General features: G+C 38.7%; 1 pseudogene; it reads left to right on the top strand.

Moving 5' to 3' along the window:
- LOC104417629 overlaps positions 1-11,556 on the top strand; it is a 34,367-nt pseudogene extending 22,811 nt beyond the window's left edge.
- Positions 11,557-20,171: the final 8,615 nt, after the last annotated feature.

Raw genomic sequence — 20,171 nt, 5'->3', positions numbered from 1 at the left:
GGGCGGCCTTGCGCGGGCGGCGAGGCTCACCCTCGCCGGATCGGCAAGGATCGAGCCTCGTCCATGGTCGGCAAGGCTCGACCTCGCTAGATTCAGCTAGGGGCGAGCCTCGCCCGCCCGCGTGAGGCCGCCCTCAAGGCCTGGGTGGTGAGGCTCGCCCGTTGGATCCGGCAAGGGTCGAGCCTCGCCCATGGCCGGCGAGGGCGAGCCCCGCCGCTTGCCGGATCGGCGAGTGAGGGGTTCGAGCGGGGGAGAGAGTCGGAGGGGTAGACTGCCGGCCACCCACCTAAGCCGCGGCCGTCGGCCTACGGCGCGCTTGGTTTCAAGCGTCAAAGCTCGGTAGGCCTCGGTCCTTTTTGTGCCTTGCGTTGGTCGGACCAGCCGGAGCTCGCGGTCTTCAAGGATTCGGTTCGAGATCCGAGGGCGTTCGATCCGGGCGGGACTTGAGAGAGAGAGAGAGAGAGAGAGAGAGAGAGAGAGAGAGAGAGAGAGAGAAAGAAAGAGAGAGAGAGAGAGTCCTCTCCCGGCCAAGCCGAGGAAACCCTAGCCACGTGAGACCACCGCCGCAATGCTGCTGCCCGATGCCGTCCACCGCGCTCACCGACCCGCCGCCATATCCGGCGAGCTGGCGTGGCTCGCCCTTGCCACCCAGCCTCGAGGGTGGCCTCGCGCGGGGCGGGCGAGGGCGAGCCTCACCCGCCCCGCACGAGGCCGCCCTGCGGCCACCGGCGAGGTGGCCGGTCACCGAGGTCCGGCGATCGGGCTGGAGGAAGAAGAGCAGAATAAAAAAATAAAAATAAAAATAAAATAAAATAAAATAAAATAAAATATTAAAATATTATTAAAAGTTGTCCACATCAGCCGGCCGACGTTTAGTCAGCAAATCCAGCCAAATTAGCCGGAAAGGACTGAATTGGCACATCTTAAAAAGGTTTAGGACTAAATCGGCACCAAAAAAGGTTTAGGACTAAATCGGCACAATGACAAAAGGTTTAAGACTTTTTTGGCACTTTTCCCTAAACTTCATAGTCAAGTGATATGGGATATTTCAATATACATTACTAATCTTTTAATTAGTATATTGAGAAAAATAAGATGTGGGATTTGCCATTGATGAGATAGAATTGGGGGAAGAGAAAAGGTTCGACCTTCGAATAGGTTTCTAATTAACTCATACTTACAAACATCATTAATTCACCAGATCACACAAGAAATGTTAATTCGAAAGACTGAGCAATGTGATCCTGAGGGCCAAAGAAAAGGAAATAGACAAAAAAGCAAAAGCCACTTTTGGCGATTGTTTTTCGTGGATTTTATTTTATGAAATGATTCTTCATTATCCATGGGCCCACTCACTCGTCAACGTCATATTAGGTTTTCTCTTTGGTCAAATGAAAGTTGGTTAATTTCTCAAGAAAAAAAAAAAAAAAAAGTGAACTGGGACTCTTGATAAATGACGAGGGCGATGAGCCATGAAATAGAGACAAGACTCAATAGATTACTAGAATCATTGAAATTAAGTGTTTTGCATTTTCATTATGGATTTAAGCATAAATTATTGAGAAAACTTTCTTTGATTCTAATGTACTCCATCCAAGTTCATGATAAGAATACACAAATCGTTTCTCACTCGATCGCTTGAAAACATTAAGATAGTGATAGAACTAGACACATATACAATTGTACCTTATTCTACTTAATTTTCTACGGTTTATTTGTTGTTTGATAATTTGTGGTCTTTATAAATCAGAGAGCATCAGTTCAACTAATTTTCCTTTTCCGGAATGTGCATATGATCATCGAGAGTCAGATCTTGAGGGCATTACTCCTCCAAATCATTCTCTTCACATATTATAGTTTCTCCTCGACCTAGTCCAATAAGTTCAGAACATGCTACCTCAAGGACCAGATCCTCAGAAAGATAGAAAGACTAGAGAGAAAAAGCTATTACCGTTGAGAGATCATAGACCAAAATTAGGAAAGTTCGACGTAACATGATGGGGATTAAAGACCTGATCCTCACAAAGATAAAAGTCTAGAAAGTAAAACCTCAGCATTAAAACACCATTTCCTGATGACGAAGAAGATCATGTATATTTCAAAAACTCACTTTTTTAATTAGTTTTTTTTTTTTGGTAAAAAGTTTTTAATTAGTTGTGCTTCATTAGAGAGACTTTTAAAGTTTTGAGGTCCCACAAAGGAATATTATCATCTCAGCCATGTGCGTCCATTTCGATTCGAATGTGGATGATGACATGTCACACAAGTGCCCTCACCGCTTTTCAACCCAAAGTTCGCTTTGTGATGGATTTTTGCAAATTTTCAACACCATGGGGGAGGCTTTTTCCTCTTTGTTTATTCAGCGAATTCTGGACCTGCTTAGTTGCACATTAGCATTAAGAGGAACAGAGAAACTCCAGGGGGAAAATTTATGTGTTTGGGTTGCAAGTGAGGGTGGGGACGCAGGCAAAGGTTTTTTTTTTCTTTTTTAATTAAAGTAAACAAAACTAATTCAAAATCTTTTCACTGATCATATCAAATGTCCTTTTAAACATGGATATTACCTGAAAGACAAACAACTTGTGCATTTATCAAGATTGATATAAATCATTGATAATTTTATCAACGTCAAAATATATAGGAGGTTTTCTCAACACATTTTACTTCTGTGAACTAAAGATTTGATGGGTACATAAATTTGATTATACTAAATAAATCTAACGACTTTCGGTACCTTTTCTTTTTATTCAAAAAATACTTGGCAATTAGTCTTTTTCAATTTTAATCTTAAACCACTAAAATGCAATGGATGATAATATGGGTGCGCAACCATGAATTTAATACTCAGAAAATTAAATGAATAAAGTGCAAGATAATAATCAAACCTAAAAAACTTAAGTAAGTCAAGTCAAAGTTCTATCTTAATAGAGTTACTACAAGCCACTAATGAAAATATGCATGCAACATCATGCATGAATTAATTATTAACGTGAAACATATGCTAACAATTTTAAATTAACATGAATATATTTTGATCTAGATTCTATGTTTACATGAATTATAATTTTATCATGCATGAATTAGACTAATGAAAGGTGGGGCAGATGTAGTCTGTATATGATATAATTCTAATGGTGGGCAAAAGAATCATGAACTAATCTAACATGACATGCAAACCATGTTAGATTAAATTGAATCAACCTATATGCAATTCTAATGACATGAATAGAAAAAAGATATCTCCATGACATGCTCTTACTAGACAGTTTATGAACGAAGAAGATCGGTTATGCATCAGTCCACACTTAGCCGTGCTGAGCGAATTCTCGTTGGACACTTGTTAACCCGCGAGTCATTGACAAACCCAACTAAACAACCTCACTCTTTTATCATTGATAGATTAATTTCATGTGGACCTGAACATTTCCTTTTTCACCAAATATCATAATAAATAAGTGATATTAGAATGACGGATTCCATCAACATATATGACTTAGGATGACCGTAGGCCTATGGTCACACGGAACAACAAAAGCCAACGAGTAGTTGCTTATAAAAAGCAAACAGACAGAAAATACAAGATTGGAGTAAGATTGGATCAGTGGAATTCAGTTTCTCCGCAGCAATTTCTTGGTCCATTCTTTAGCTTCCTTAATTTTGCCCTCACAATCACTAACAAATGCTGTTTGTTCACTTGCACGAATGTCGGTCTGGCAAAATGTGGCGAAATGCTCGCAATTATTGTTGATGAGACTATAGTTGCCAAAAGCATTGTTAGCATGAAGCTTGCAAGCTGTATCGACAACTTGATGGGGTAATTTGGTATCGGGCAACGTGGTGCAAGTTCCTCGCCTTGTGAGTTTAATATCTAGTAGTGGCCGCCTATATTCATAACGGTGAAGGGATTGGAGTTTTTCACCATCCCGCCGGAAGCAATCTAGACAAGTTTTGATGACCCCACGCTTGATGGTCTCCTGGTATACACATTCTGGGCAGGGAGGCATAATTTCTTGCTTGTGGATAGGCTTGGACAGGATTGGGAATATGTTGTTTCGGCTCTGTGTTCGAGTGAAGTGAATCACATTGCCATCACCGACATAAATTCCTGTCATATATATGTGTGTGGAACGTGATTAAGAATCAAAGTTTAATTCAAACGTATGAATATGAACTTTTGGTTAGGAACGATTCTGGCGTGAGCTTAGGAACATGTTAGAGATAATCACAAGAAGGATTAGATATCTAAATGAATGTCTAATCTTTTGTTTGGCCCGTTAATTATAAATGAAAACTGTTGTGATTCCAGCTCAGCTTCTAGAATTCTCACTCCAGCTTTCCACCCAAGGAAAGACACAAATTCCACGCACTAAAAGCGAGGACAGAATCTAGAGAGGAAAAGAAAATCATCTCCCCCAAGTAATCGCGGATGTACATTTAGAACAAGTTTGGACTTTGGGGTTGTTGAGCTTCTCGGCAGCCATGTTGCATGCACATGTAAGTAGTGTCGTGAAAGTCATAAATTTGAGAATTGATATGGTGTGTAATAGTTAATATATTGTAGTTAGATTATAAACTATTGGCTTAAGTTTTTGAGTAAAGGTGAATCTAATTGGATATGTTGATGGGCTTAAGTTTCGGTTCTCTCTTGGAGATCCTCTCAAGTGAAGGTATCAAAATTTTGCTTGCATACCAATAAAAAACAGTAGTAGAGCCGATGGTTATTTAATGGCCTACTCTCAATGTGTATCGTGTTTGGCAAATATCTTAAGGAAAGAATTTCGTGAGCAATGTGGTTTCTGACCAGCCTTCATGGTTGGGTCTAGCAAAAGAGGCATGGCATGATGGTGGGCGTTCTGGTGTAGCAATACTGTTCCGATGGTAGCCTTCATAGTTCAGTCTAGAGAAAGAGACCAAGGATGAAGAAGAGCATTATCTTTGTGATCCTCGCAAGGCAACAAAGTGGAGATTTAAATTGAGACACACTAATGTAGTAAGATACCCGAACTAAAGGAGTGTAGACTTATATATATGAGGAGAAAATTGTTAAGATGCACGTGTGAGTTATTTAGAAAAGTTCTACATTAGAGAATTGGTGTGACGTAAAGTAATTAATATATGCGAATTGACCCATAATTCATTATCTTAAACTTTTGGGTGAAGGTGGTTTAACTGAATAGTTAGGCGTTGAATTTGATCTTGGTTTTGGGTTTTTGGATTTCTCGTAATTTAATTCTTCGAAAAGCACTATTTTTAAAACCTAGCCATGTAAGTCATGGTCCGAAAGAAGACATGCTCCAATCAAAATCAATTAAGTGAGCATTATCTCTATGTTTGCTCGTGTCCTGCCTCCTGACTATAAATAATTAATATAGTCTGCCCGACAAAAACAGTAACGATCTTTCCTCGACAGAATGATAAAGTTTCTCCATTTCATTCTCATTACGTAACATTGTTTTGCTTTTGACTCTTCTTCATACCATTTGCCTATTCTAGTAAACTATAGCTTCTTCGGCTACATATTTTGTGGCCATTGTAGTCTCTTAAGTACAATCAGTACGGTCTCATTCGTTGTGAATGGAAAAACATCATAATCAATTTTATGGAGAGAGTGCTTCCAATCAGACCTTTACAAACACGATTTTTATTAATGTTTCATGGCTGAGCATTACGCTCTTTTACGGTTGATTGGTTGGGGTATGTGAAGCCATGTTCCGGGAAAATATTCTCTCTCCACCAAGAACCTGGGGTTTCAATATTGTTATTAGAACCTTTCATGCCATCTTCTCTGGCGAGATGGCATATGGGACTGAATCTAGATATGAATTGCCTTGAAATAAAAGAAGAGGAAATGGGAGGACAGTGCAACCGGGGGATGGATTAATCTCAACACTGATGGAACCTCGAAAGGTGACCTATGTTTAGTCATGGCTCATCCTTGGATTTGCTACAAGTACTCATCTTTGTAGCCATTTTATTCTCTGGTGGTTTTAATATGAGCTTTGCTAGTATAACAGTCTTTGGTTTACTATGAGAATAGCAGTTTATTGTGAGCTACAAATTCCTAAAGAAATGGGCCCCACAACAATTTATAATGACTTATTATTTGATTTTTTGTAGTCTAAAATAGATTGTTATTTTAACAATAGATTCAATATCAGTAGACCATCCATTGGGAAAACGGATTGGCCGTTACAAGAAGGCGGAAAATGGAGTAGTGCAAAATCAACAAGATGATGGGGACTCACCATGATGGCTGTAGAAGCCATATAACCCATATCTATAAATGTGATCTCCAAGTCTCAGATCCTCGGGTCTCACCACTTTCCACATCATCTGCATCAGTAGCCTCAGCACCTTGTTGATGATCTCCGTCACCATCTTCTTTTTATGGACCTTTTTTACTCTCTTGGACTTGTTGTTGAGCTGATTTACCCGCAAAATAAAACTCAAAATAAAGATATACATATTGGATGGAGAGCTCAGATGATCATCCCAGTTAAGAGAAGAACAAGAAAACTGAGGATGGGGAAGCTAAAATGATTACCTGCCCTGCCAAAAAGTCGATGGCGGCGATGATGAAAACGGAGGAGAAAGAAGAAGACAGAGGAAAGGCAAAGGAAGAAGTGATTGAGAACGAACAGGGGGAGAGTGGGAAAATGGCGATGAGGTTATGGCATGAAGGGTTCTTCGAGAGAGAGAGAGAGAGAGAGAGAGAGAGAGAGAGAGAGAGAGAGAGAGAGAGAGAGCTCTTCCAAGTGAAGTCTTGCGACCCTTTTTGGTACGACTTAGGTTCTTTTTGTCCTCAAGTGCGCGTGCAGAGAGAGAGAGAGAGAGAGAGAGAGAGAGAGAGAGAGAGAATGGAGGTTTTGGGGATTTATTCAAGGAGTTACATAGACAGGAGTTTTGTAATGTAGTGTGAGCATTTTGTGTATAGCTTCGATTAGTCAACAGACATCTTTTGTTTGCATTCTGATTATCAAATGTACACTGCACATATAATTCTTAATATACGACGATTTCACTTTTCTATAATTCTAACATGAATAATCTCAAATCAAATACTCTCTCTATACATGTATCCTTTAGATGGACCTTGGTGCATAAATTTGTACCAATCTTTTTTTTTTCTTATGAGTTCTTTGATTGATGGGGCGGTAGTCTCTATTCAATTGATAGATCAGAAAATTCACTCAACACAATGTCGTTCGTGGATAGGAAAGCAAAGAGGAGGATGAGGCTGTGCTTGTTATTCTTCTTTCCACATTTCTCCAACTTGCAATGTTTATAGTTTTAGTGAGACTTGATTCAGCGCGTTGAGGGCCCCGACAAAATGAGACATCTTGGTACTTGATTGAAAGCCAAATATGTTTCACCCTAAGGTCAACATGATTTACAAAACGCCATTTAGATTCTATTTGATTAAAAGCTAAAAATCTAAACATTTTTATAAATGATAAAAATATTTTTCGTTCATTAATTTTAGTAAATGATATAAGTGATTTTTTTTTGGAAAATGTTTTAAAAATCATCCATATCTAGCCAAAAAGACAGAGCCTCAATCTATAGTGTATTGTCTATTATCGTACCACTAAAAGGACCACGTGTTCGTTTAGATAGAAAGATGATTGCACATACATACATATGGATTGTCGATTAGGTCAGACAACACTAGATGTGATTAGTGTGTATGAGTTTTAATTACTAGTTGAGTCATTAGAAAACAAAAAACTATACTATTTACAAATTGAAAAAAAAAAAAAAACGTAATTTGTGTATGTCTCTACTTTCTAAACACATTTTTTTTGGATAGCATAAGATCAAGAACTTTCAGCACGATTAATTTCCAAGGATGCAAAAAAACCTTCTCATTTACTTAGTTTGTTGGTTATGTTTCTATATTTGCAGACTTTATGTGGTACATACCAACATAAGGACATAAGATTCACTGATTGAAAAAGAAAGCAATTGTCAGGACTTGGTTTGACAAGAGCGAGGTGTGGTCATCAAGGCCCAAGGGCTTGAACAGTAATCGGTTTTTGGCGGGTTTCTAGGATGGCAAGAGGATAGGAATGAACTAATTTATGGAATGGGGAAAGAGATTGTAAGATATATATGTGAAAACTGAAATTAACTAATGGGATGTATCAATGCTTCACTTTGGAATTCCAGAGCTAATAACTCCAAAGTTAAGCGTGTTTAGGTGAGAGCACTCCTAAGATGGGTAACCTCCTAAGAAGGTGCCCGCTTTTATGCCAAAGGACAAAATTGACTAGTCAAAGCGGACGATACCTTAGTGAGTTAATGCATGGATGTCACATTATTTGTTGATCAAACATAAATCTAATCAGCACCTTTTCTTAGATTACAAATACAATTCGGGATAGCAAAGCTGGCAGCTGAGAGAGTTCAGGGCACTAAGCCTTCAAAAGGTGATAAAGTAAAGCAAAGTGAGTAAGAGCATCAGTTAGTAATTCCATAAATTATAAGTCTATTAACTTCTGCATAAAATCAAAAGCAGTAGTACATGAGCAGTTAAAGCAACATTTATAACGACAAACACCTAAAGATAGTATGTTCAAACTAGGAAATAATAACAATAAATGATGATCGTACCCTAAAGTAATGAATTCCAACTAACAACAAGAACAAATATTTTTGAAATCCTAAATATATTAAAGATAAGATGATACGATGAAAATCTCCTGTACAACTATTAATCCTTCTCCTGTCATTCTCCTTCACGTGGAAAAACTCAATTCTGTTGAGTCATATGCACCTCAGCTAGTAAGAATATTCGACCTCAGATTCCAAAGTGCTAGTAAATTATTATATTTTGCCGTGTTATCAATTCTGAATCTTTGTGACGATTCACATACGTACCCCTTCTAGAATATTTCAAAATTAAATATTATATTTGTTTCCTCCATAGTGATGTGATATCGCAAAATAAATTTTTTTTTTTTTTTTTTTTTTTGGGTGATAAAGTATTTTCCTTAGCAATTTTAACAGCTTCCAGTGTTCTTCTCAAGGCGTTTCCTTTTCATGCAAAACGATAGTTGTAAACATAAACAAATGATATGGCAAATGCGTGCGCAAAAGGACAAGATGGGCTGGTTCGCAGGGACCTACCAAACGCCACTGCGTTTTTCTTTCAAAATACAATAAAGAAGAGAAGATGAACATGAACAGAATCCAGCTGCATCAGCTATCGCCCGCTTTGGTCAAATTTGACAAGGAGGACCGGGAGATTGAGCTGACGCTCTTACATACCGAAAGCGCCCCGACTGATCATATTTGGGTTGAGCTCTCGTATAACTACGTAGCGAAGAGAAGAACAAGAAAACTTCAGGATTTAAGAAGCTAACATGACTAATCACTTGACCTTGTAACATCCGAAAACATCGGACAAGTGGCAGTGCCAAAAGCTCAGATGGCGGACGGCGAGAACGGAGTACAAGGATGACTTTGGCGTCTTCGGAAGGAAGAGAGGACGTGAAAGAGAAGAAAGTCGCTGAGAATCGACTGAGGAGAGAGTCTGGGTCGATGCTTCTTGTAATGGGGGACAGAGGAGAGAGAGAGGGACATTGACGCCAGATACGCAAGTGGCGGGTCTAGATCCTTTGGAGCCCACGTCAAGTCCCCACCGTCCCTTAAACTGGGAAAATGACTTCTCCTTTTGAAATAGAAAAAGATCACGTTTCCAAACATAATAAATCTCTCAACGAACTCCAATTTCTTCACCTTCTTCGATACTCATTATTCCAAACGAGATTCCACCATCCAAATGCGTTTGCAGTCACACATTTTTGGTATGCCGTCAAACAAATGAGAGCTAAAAATTTTCCTTCAAAATGATTGAACTGATATTTACAGTAAAGTATTTTTCTTTATCATGAAATTTATACGAAATTTTATACAAAATAGACACACCCTAAATTGATTATAATATGAGTTGTCAATGAATTTGGCATTTTTTGGACAATTTTTTTTTCTGTGCAAGCGAACCACATCAGCGAAAACCACTTGACATGGCACCTTGCTGAACAGAAGCACTGTGTTTAGCCCAATTTAAAAACGTTGAGATACCTAATTGGGTACTTAATTAAAAAATGAGTAAAAGTTCAGGTATTCGCAATGTCATTATTATTATTTTTTTTTGCAGGATATCTAAATCTTTCGTCTAAGCTTATCCACATATGCATAATAAACATAAGTTTATTCAAAGTAGGAGATATGGTGAGTAAACATAACGCCTGTTATTTCCAAATCAAAACCCTTAATCATTGAGCCAATCTCATAAACTTTTCCCCTTTTTGTTTCTTTAATCCCAGAGGCAAAGCTACGTCTCCCCTGGGAGCATGAGCAAAGCGAGCAGCCAAGGGAGCTGAACCCTGACCAGGTGAGAGAGGTGGGGACACCTGCGACTTTTTAATGGACGGTCGGCGCGGCTTTTTAGCTATGATGTCCACTAAACAATCAGGAAAATCGAAATGTAATTTGCCGCAACATGTCAAAAGATTCCCCGACTGAGATTTTGTACTGGACACTTTCTTCTTCACTTTATCGTCGTGTGGAAATGCGAGATTTTATGTCTGTTTTGAAAGGGTTCCACACGTGGGAACGTTCTTGATTGGATGTACGGGCCATCCCATTTCTACATTCGGCTTGCGGTTTGATAGTTCCTAGGGTTCTTCTCCACGAGAGAGCATCAATCTGACTGACTTTTTGTACCACCAAAAGTAATAACGTCCACCATTATTATGGGGGCGTCACTAAAACAATAACGGCGTCCCCAATTTTCTGCCACCCTCGATTCTCCAGTCAAGAGCTCTAGACATCATCCCCATTCGCGCACTTGGGCATTTGCCGGTTCGACAAATAGTCAAGAAATGTCCTGGATAGCTAATTAATTGTGAAACCTTAGATGTATTTGTGGTTGTCAAGTTTCAAATCTTTAGGACATAACTCCGAAAATATTCTCTTCACATATTCCAATTTCTTCTCAATCTTTCTCAATATGCTTTTCGTTTTGCTCTGTGGATCGGAGTAGATTTTCAGTAATGGAAGGTTAATTTAACAGGTATAATAAATATAGAGATTTCATAGATTTTTGGGTAGGTAAGAAAGGATCTAGATGAAGAAAGATCGCATGTAATAGACATAAGTTATTGTAACTAATGGCAATGTGGCGCCTGAGTATATAGGCACGTCATGTAAAGGGCTTTGTGAATTGATTGGGCTGATCATTGCCAAGAACATTGAACATTGGCCTTAGTTTGACCATGCCCGAAGCCATGTTTAGCAAATTCATGTTTAGCAAACTCATGTTAGAGTATAACATCATTCTAGTTGAACAGGTCATTTGTATGTGAAGAGCGATTTATGGAACTTTAGGATTGTGTTAGGTGAGCTTTGATGAGAATGAGAGCATATGATGCAAATTGTCCAACTGGCCAGCAAATTTTGGTGGAGTTGATCAAGCCTCATCTTTCAAAAAGGAAATTGACAACAACCATGAACTTGGCAATTGGAAGGGTAATATCCGATGAGGGATGAACGGCCATAGCGAAGAAAGTTTGCCAAGTGGGAACAATCGGAGAGAAGGTTCAATTAATATAGAGAGTCCCCATGGTCCACGTAGTGAATGGTTTGGATGTTGTCAAACCATCTAGACAGGGAACTGTCGAATTTTTGGAGAAATGCTGTACTCCTTTTCTCGATATGTATCTGGCCCGGCATTTCTTCAACATGCTTTGCCAATTGCTTTGTACAGCAATGCGATACCACTAACGCGATATATTATATTTTGTAACTTCTAGAGCAAAGAGAGCTGGAGAGCTGTTTATTGCAGAAGGGAAGATAGTTGAGCTCTAGAGGCAATAACTCTTCATGTATATATGGATTTGATGGGAATTGCTGTGGCTATTTTGAGTGTCTGCTGGGCACTGCACATCTCTCTTCGTCATGAATTGGCCAGGGTCATGTCTATGGGTCCATTAAATTATCTGGGCCGCAAAGAACTTGTGTGTGAACTAGCTTTGGCCATATGGATTTGCCTGCCGGCCGACGTTGGACTAGCCCGTCCATGCATATGTTCAAAATTTCGTTGTGCAGCTCAAGCCTGCTCAATGATCTAAGTACTTTCTACGGCCTTGGTCACCAAGCTTTAAAATTTTGTTGTGCGACCTTTTGACGCGAAACAGTCGCCACCCCATCATAAACCTTTCAGTCAAGGTCGTGCGTCGCAGTCCTTCTTAAGAGTTATTTTACATACCGAGCCCCTCAAATATTGATTAAAATTGCATAATCCTAATACCATTTCAAAGTTTGGACTAATTTCTAAATTCCAATAAAAATAAGTCATAAGTAAAGCTGGGACCTTACTTGAACACACTTGCCAAAAGCTTAGAGATATCATCGCTTCTCTTATATCACGAAAATCATGGTAGTCATTTGCTGTCGCGACCAATGTTTCGGGTGTGAACCACCTAGAGTTTGGTTAATGGATTGTTAAGCCTAGACTTAACTCGGGCTCTCCCAAGCCCATACCAATTCGCGACTTTCGGTTCAAGTTCTCTTAACATGCAATTGATTTTCAATTAGGAGTCGCCACTAATCTATTTTTGGTGGGTCGATTAGAAACCCAAGTAAAGTAACGGGAGTTTTACTTACTCTTACGAGCCAGAGACTATGGGTACGGGGACTTGGTTACACTAGATTCCTCTAATGTCCTTTTGGTACCTTTCTTTTTATTTTGAAAAATGTTTGGCAAGTAATTTGGATTGATTTTAAACTTATTTCCCTAACATGCGAGGTGATCATGCGGGTGCGCAATCCACCAATTTAACACCCAGATAAACAATAAATAAATTGCAAAAACTTACCTCAAAGCGACGAAAGCATCTGCAATGTTAAATTAAAATCTACATAAACAACCCTAGGTATGATTTCTAATTAATACGCAATTTTTATTTTCTTTTTTACTTAATTAATGAAAATCATGCAATATGCAATGCAATATTAATTAAATGACCTAATTCTAATGACATGTAATTTCTATTTAAATGTGCCTAGCGAAAATACTAAATGACATGCATCTCAATGAACCTAACGCTATATGACGTGCCCATGATTTTTTTATTTTCTTAATAAATGCAATCTACCATAATATGCAATGACGTGCAAAAAATGCCCTAATTCTATTTTTTCTTTTTTTATTACGAAATTCGAAATTAAAATTGCCAAATAATTAAACGTGCAATTTAAGTTAATGAGAAGAAAATATGATATCCTAGATTAATTTTTTTGGTCTTTTTATTTAAGAAATTCGAAATAAATTTCCTATCCTAAACATGCAACATAACCTTAAAACCATTAATATCCTAACATGCATTTAACCTAACTCAAATAAATATTTTTGGGCTTTTCTTTTACGGGAGCAATCAAATAGAGGCATCAAGAAAGCACGGCACCAAATCAAGCAATATATCATCCATGTCCATTTAATTTAGGGAAATAAATTGATGAATCGTATCTCGCACATGAGATCGGATTGGCCAAAATTTAGGTGTCAACAGTTGCCCCTCTTTGAAGGTGAGCTCGTAGAGGTTGCCTTCAAAGATAAATTGAGACCTAAATTTTGACCATGCACATGCAGTGAATGATTTTTTTTTGTCGGAACATGAATTCCATTTTTTAATGCAATTTGTATGATGCATGGAAATGCTAATGCAAATGATAGATGAACCTACTTGGAATAACTTACCTTTGAGGATGATAGAGTAATTCGAGGTAGTGGGTGTTACCTGTCCAGGACCCGTACCATTCTACGGTTGCCTAGTATGGCAAAAAGGCTGCTTTCTCAGGACCCGCACCATTCTACGGTCACCCAGTACGGCAGAAATTTTTTGTAAAGAACTGCTTTCTCAGGACCCGAATCATTCTACGGTCACCCGGTACAGCATAAAGGTTTTGTCTAGGATCCGTATCATTTTACGGTCGCCTAAACGGGGATTCATTTTCCAGGACCCGTACCATTCTACGATCGCCTGAATAGGTGTTGTCAAGGACCCGTACCATTCTACGGTCGCCTCGACGAAGAAAATTATTTTTCCAGGACCCGTACCATTCTACGGTCGCATGAATGAGGAAATTGCTTTTCTAGGACCCGTACCATTCTACGGTCGCCTCGACGAAGAAAATTATTTTTCCAGGACCCATACCATTCTACGGTCACCTAAATGAGGAAATTGCTTTTCCAGGACCCGTACCATTCTACGGTCGCTTAGACTGAGGTTTTGCTTGGCTAGGACCCGAACCATTCTTCGGTCACCTAGCCTTGCGATAGAAATCATCCGACCAGGATCCGAACCATTCTTCGGTCGCCTTAATCAGATTGAATCTGGAGGAAAAATCTTTGGGGGACAACTCCATTGAGTGTCGGTGTAAAGGACTCTGGGCTATGAAAGTACGCCAGGTCGATAAAAGAAATCCGGGCTACGGAAGCACGCCGGTTCGATAAAATGGACTCTTTCCAAGTCAATTATAAGGGATATCGGGCTACAAAAGCACGCCGAGTCGATGAAAAGGACTCTGGGCTACGAAAGCATGCCATGTCAATTATAAGGGACATCGGGCTATGGAAGCATGCCGAGTTGATGAAAATGACTCTGGGCTATGAAAGCACGCCAGGTCGATATAATTGGATAGCTTGACCAAGTCAAGTGTCGATACACTTGAGAGAGAATACCTGCACAATGACAAGTATTTTAGAGTATGGTAGAGATATACTTACCTGGTGATATCTCTGATTCTTGGGGATATGTCTTTTGGAATTTAGATATCCTGTGGAGGTCTTTCATCTCATGGTGGAGGTTTTTCATCTCCTAATATCATGAAACATTTTGAAAGGAACTTGAATTACCTTTCAGACATGATTTGGAGCAAAAACTAATATGCATTCATCAAAGAGATAGACAATCTGAGCTACTCTAGAATGCACATTTCAAAATTTAGTGAGGTTTTCATCAACTCAATCGGGGTTCATGCATAATGACATTTGCATCACCCAAATTTCTCTTTTGGAGAGAATTATCATTCAAGACAATCTTCACTCATGACATGGATTTTCTAAGAATACCAAATGAGGGACCTTCAGTTAGAAAAGACTTTCACTCACTCTCATTTAGAGGCTATTTTATGAGAATCACTCCGTCTCACTATCATCATACCAACAAGGGTCCAAGTATTCTCGCAAACGGTACGACCTTACCAATCTGAGAAGTCTTTAATAGGGACCGTAATGTGGGCTTAGTCAATGGCTTAACAAAGGGACTCTTCGAGTCAAAGCAATTGAAAGAACAGCTTTGCAATCATCTCCGGGTTTACAAGTCAAGAACCCTGCAAAATGAGAAAGAAATAGTCTTGCTCGCACTCCTTCGAGCGATGCTTAAAACATGTGAACCCCTATGTTAATTCAAGTGCCCTAATCTGAAGAGACTTGTAAGGGACGTAACGTAGGCTGGTTCATGGGTTGAGAAATGAAAAGATCATTAGGCTCAAAATGTGTGTGAATGGTGAGGGTTGGTGTCATCTTGGCATTGTCACCAGTTTTCTTTTTCATCATCGGGGATTGTCTTCATGAAATGCCCCATTAATTGTAAAAACTCAACTTTTGAGTTCTTTGAGTATTGCTCTATCAGGATTCAATTCTTGCAATTGAGAGTCACCTTATCTTGACTCTCTTTTTTCATCTATGGGCATTGGCCTTGCTTTTACCAGGCACACTACTTTTTCATCCCCCTAGTTCTCGTTCATTTTTTTTCTTCACTTTTTTTCATGGGCATTAGCATTGCTTTTACCAGGCACATTGCTTTTTCATGCCACTAGTTCTCATTCATTTTTTTTCTTCACTTTTTTTTCATGGGCATTGGCCTTGCTTTTACCAGGCACACTGCTTTTTCATGCCCATTAGTTCTATTTTGATTTCTATGCATGCGTCGAGCAATTACACTTTGAATGACACTCAAACTTTCAAGGGTCTTCATCTGTCTTTTGCCTTGCCCCAGCGTGGGGGATGATCACCAACTGGGTTTAAAGGAATGACATTGCAGGCTCAAATGGGCTGTGCAAAGGATATAAGTATGTAGGATAGAGAAAGAAATGCTCTTCGTCATCCTAAGGCACTTAAATTACCACATGAATTCAATGTAATAGCACGACTTGAAGATTTAATGCAAGTGAGAACAAGAAATTTCTTTTCATTTTCCTCACCTCATGATGCTGTCTTACCTCCAACTTGCCCCAATGTGGGGTGGTTCTTGACAGGGATAATTTGAAAAAAATCTCCACAAGTGTATGGGGCTAAAAAAGGGTTAAGCAATGTATCACCTGTAGTGTTTGTGATAGAGAAATGAACTGCCCCTCATCATTTCAGTCATCATACCTTTTGCGAGAGAACTCTTTACCTTGTAGATATGGAACTTTCTACACTCTTCTTACAAGTGTATAAGTAGGGGACTGTATATAAGATAGGGCTTGCCTTTCATCATCCTGATACCTCTCATTAAGCATTCTTAAGCATTGAAGTCACTCCAAATCTCCACATGAAATTGGTGAGCTAAATCAATGTGAAAATTCTCTTTCAAAAGAGTCTAGCAACTTTAAGCATGAAAAACGCTTGTGACTTCAAACAAACAATTTATTACACTAAAAAAAATGTTCTCATAAGTGTGAAAAACATGATTTCAAGCATTCATTCAAGGAATTGTCCCACGAAGGGACTGTCTTAGCAATAGGTGTCCTTAGATTGCCCCTATTGAAAGGGAACAAACACACAAATTGATCAATTGAGGATGAAAATCCGATCTTTGATTTGATGAAATCTTGCTTTAGCCCCTGCACAAAACAACGTGTATGAATAGGATACTATGCAACATCAAAGTAAATTCAAATTGCACAACCATTTTGGCTCGGATCGAGATTTTATCTCAGTCATGTTACTACTAGAATCTGTAGTGCCCCCAATTCGTCATCTGCAAGGAAAAGAACAAAGCGTCATCTCCCAAATTAATTATATTCATGAACGCAATGTATCCATTTCATTCAAGACGGATGATCTTCTTTTGACTTGTTTCATCATTTTCTCATGGAAATGAGAAACTTCATTTGGCTTTCGAGAATGGCATCTCACACAAATTGTAATGAGATGTGTCACACATCACACAAATTGTAATGAGATGTGCAAGGAAATCGCTCGGGACAAGTAAGAGGATAAGTAGTGCTTAATGTCTTCTTTTCTCTTGGGAGATGTCATCAAGATCAGCTAGGAAATGATCCCTTGCCCCACGCCTATTTTTCCTTTGGATGTATGTTCCCAAATCAATGGGCCCGCAATCACTGGAAATTGACGCGTTATTTTCAAATGCCTCTCTGTTATGCTTTGAATTCTTCACCCTTCAGGTCAAATATTTTTCCCTCTATATATGTCACTAGTTTCTTCATGACGGCATCAAATTTTGCTACCTCAGGAAAATGATACGGTTCAAAAAGTCTTCTTGGCTCTCTCCTTAGAGTCACAATTTCTCATTGAAGATAGATCACAGCACTTTTGCTTGACGAGATAAGCTCTTTTTGATTCGTCATTTTAGCTCTTGATCATGAACAATTGGGTGAGCGGGATCATTCCATAATCACCTAATTCAAATAAACAGGAACATGTAAGCATGAGGGTAAATAGAAAGTCGATCCATGACAATGATCTAATCGATTTTTCCATTTTTTCATTTATTCAAGAAAAGTTCTTACAAGAAGGGCATTTCCTAAAAATGGACTAGGAAAATAAGGATAGACACCCTAACAAGAAAAAATTTCCTAAACATGAATTGAAAACAAATTCTCCAAATTTTTTTTTTTTTTTTTTTTTTTTTTGCAAATGATTCATTGTATGGTAATTTCCTCATTTTATTTCTAATTGACAAATGAATTAGATTAAACAACTAACCTAGATTGTCATGGATGGACAAAAAGTAAATTGCATAGTATAGGGATTGAAGACTTACTTCGCCAAGGAAAATTAATGGCAATCACATGGACATGCGCATGGTAAGTGGCTTGATTTCTACTCTATAAGGCTTATCAAAGTGGAGCCACAAGGATGATCGGACTAGCCACGGGCTTGTGGACTATGTCGGGTCCTCATGACTCCGGCTTAGTCAAAGAGCCGACCCGGGTTGCGAGCATGCGGACCGAGGTGGGTACTCTTGACACCATGAAAAAAACTTCGGGATTGAGATGGGTGACTCGTATCGCGAGCATGCGGTCGGAGTGGTATTCATTTCAATACCATCCTAAATGATCCTATGCGGCCCAGGTCCGGCGGCGGATTGTGTGTGCAATAGTGTAGTGCAAATGCAAGGCATGCACAATAGTTTATATCAAACAACACTTCAATAACTCGAATCTAAAACATTCATTCTCAACTCCAACCTGCAAGACAAGGGTTAGCAATCACTACTCCCCTTATACCTCCCAATCTGCAAGAACATTTAACACCTAAATGTTAGGGACGTACCTAGGATTCTTGCTGCCAAAAAAAATATTTTTTCAAAAAAGAAAATTGGCCTAAGTCCACTAAGAGTTTCAACTCAAGTCCCTAGCGGAGTCGCCAAGCTATCGTGACTAATTTTTCGGGTGTGAACCACCTAGGGTTTGGTTAATGGATTGTTAAGCTTAGACTTAACTCGGGCTCTCCCAAGCCCATACCAATTCGCGACTTTCGGTTCAAGTTCTCTTAACATGCAATTGATTTTCAATTAGGAGTCGCCACTAATCTATTTTTGGTAGGTCGATTAGAAACCCAAGTAAAGTAACGGGAGTTTTACTTTACTCTTACGAGCCAGAGACTATGGGTACGGGGACTTGGTTACGCTAGATTCCTCTAATGTCCTTTTGGTACCTTTCTTTTTATTTTGAAAAATGTTTTGCAAGCAATTTGGATTGATTTTAAACTTATTTCCCTAACATGCGAGGTGATCATGCAGGTGCGCAATCCACCAATTTAACACCCAGATAAACAATAAATAAATTGCAAAAACTTACCTCAAAGCGACGAAAGCATCTGCAATGTTAAATTAAAATCTACATCAACAACCCTAGGTATGGTTTCTAATTAATACGCAATTTTTATTTTATTTTTTACTTAATTAATGAAAATCATGCAATATGCAATGCAATATTAATTAAATGACCTAATTCTAATGACATGTAATTTCTATTTAAATGGGCCTAGCGAAAATACTAAATGACATGCATCTCAATGAACCTAACGCTATATGACGTGCCCATGATTTTTTTATTTTCTTAATAAATGCAATCTATCATAATATGCAATGACGTGCAAAAACTGCCCTAATTCTATTTTTTCTTTTTTTCTTTTTATTACGAAATTCGAAATTAAAATTGCCAAATAATTAAACGTGCAATTTAAGTTAATGAGAAGAAAATATGATATCCTAGATTAATGTTTTTGGTCTTTTTATTTAAGAAATTCGAAATAAATTTCCTATCCTAAACATGCAACATAACCTTAAAACCAGTAATATCCTAACATGCATTTAACCTAACTCAAATAAATATTTTTGGGCTTTTCTTTTATGGGAGCAATCAAATAGAGGCATCAAGAAAGCACGGCACCAAATCAAGCAATATATCATCCATGTCCATTTAATTTAGGGAAATAAATTGACGAATCGTATCTTGCACATGAGATCGGATTGGCCAATTTTTAACAAAATCACGAATCGTATCTCGAGCGTGAGATCGGATTGGCAATTTTTCCGTGCGATTGCGAGTCGTATTTCGAGCGTGAAATCAGACTATCAATCATGTGCACGTTGTGAAATTAAGGAATAAATCCCTAATTTAAAAAGATTTTCAAGAAAATTTGGATTGGATGCATCATCGGAAGATTTGAATTTGAAAGCAATATCAACAAATTAAGTAAGGAAATTATCAAATTAAATTTGGATAATATCTTTACCTATTTCATAATATGGTTCCCAAATTTGGACTCATCGGATGATGGGACTGGTGATGGCTTATGGTGAGCTTGATGCAGTGGTTCGATTGGGTGTGTCCACGGCTACAGGGCACGCGAGAAGACTGCGTTGCTG

Source organism: Eucalyptus grandis, chromosome 8, assembly GCF_016545825.1.
Source record: "Eucalyptus grandis isolate ANBG69807.140 chromosome 8, ASM1654582v1, whole genome shotgun sequence".
Classification (NCBI taxonomy): domain Eukaryota; kingdom Viridiplantae; phylum Streptophyta; class Magnoliopsida; order Myrtales; family Myrtaceae; genus Eucalyptus; species Eucalyptus grandis.
Note: the sequence above shows the minus strand (reverse complement) of the source record. Positions and strands in the feature narration are given on the sequence as shown.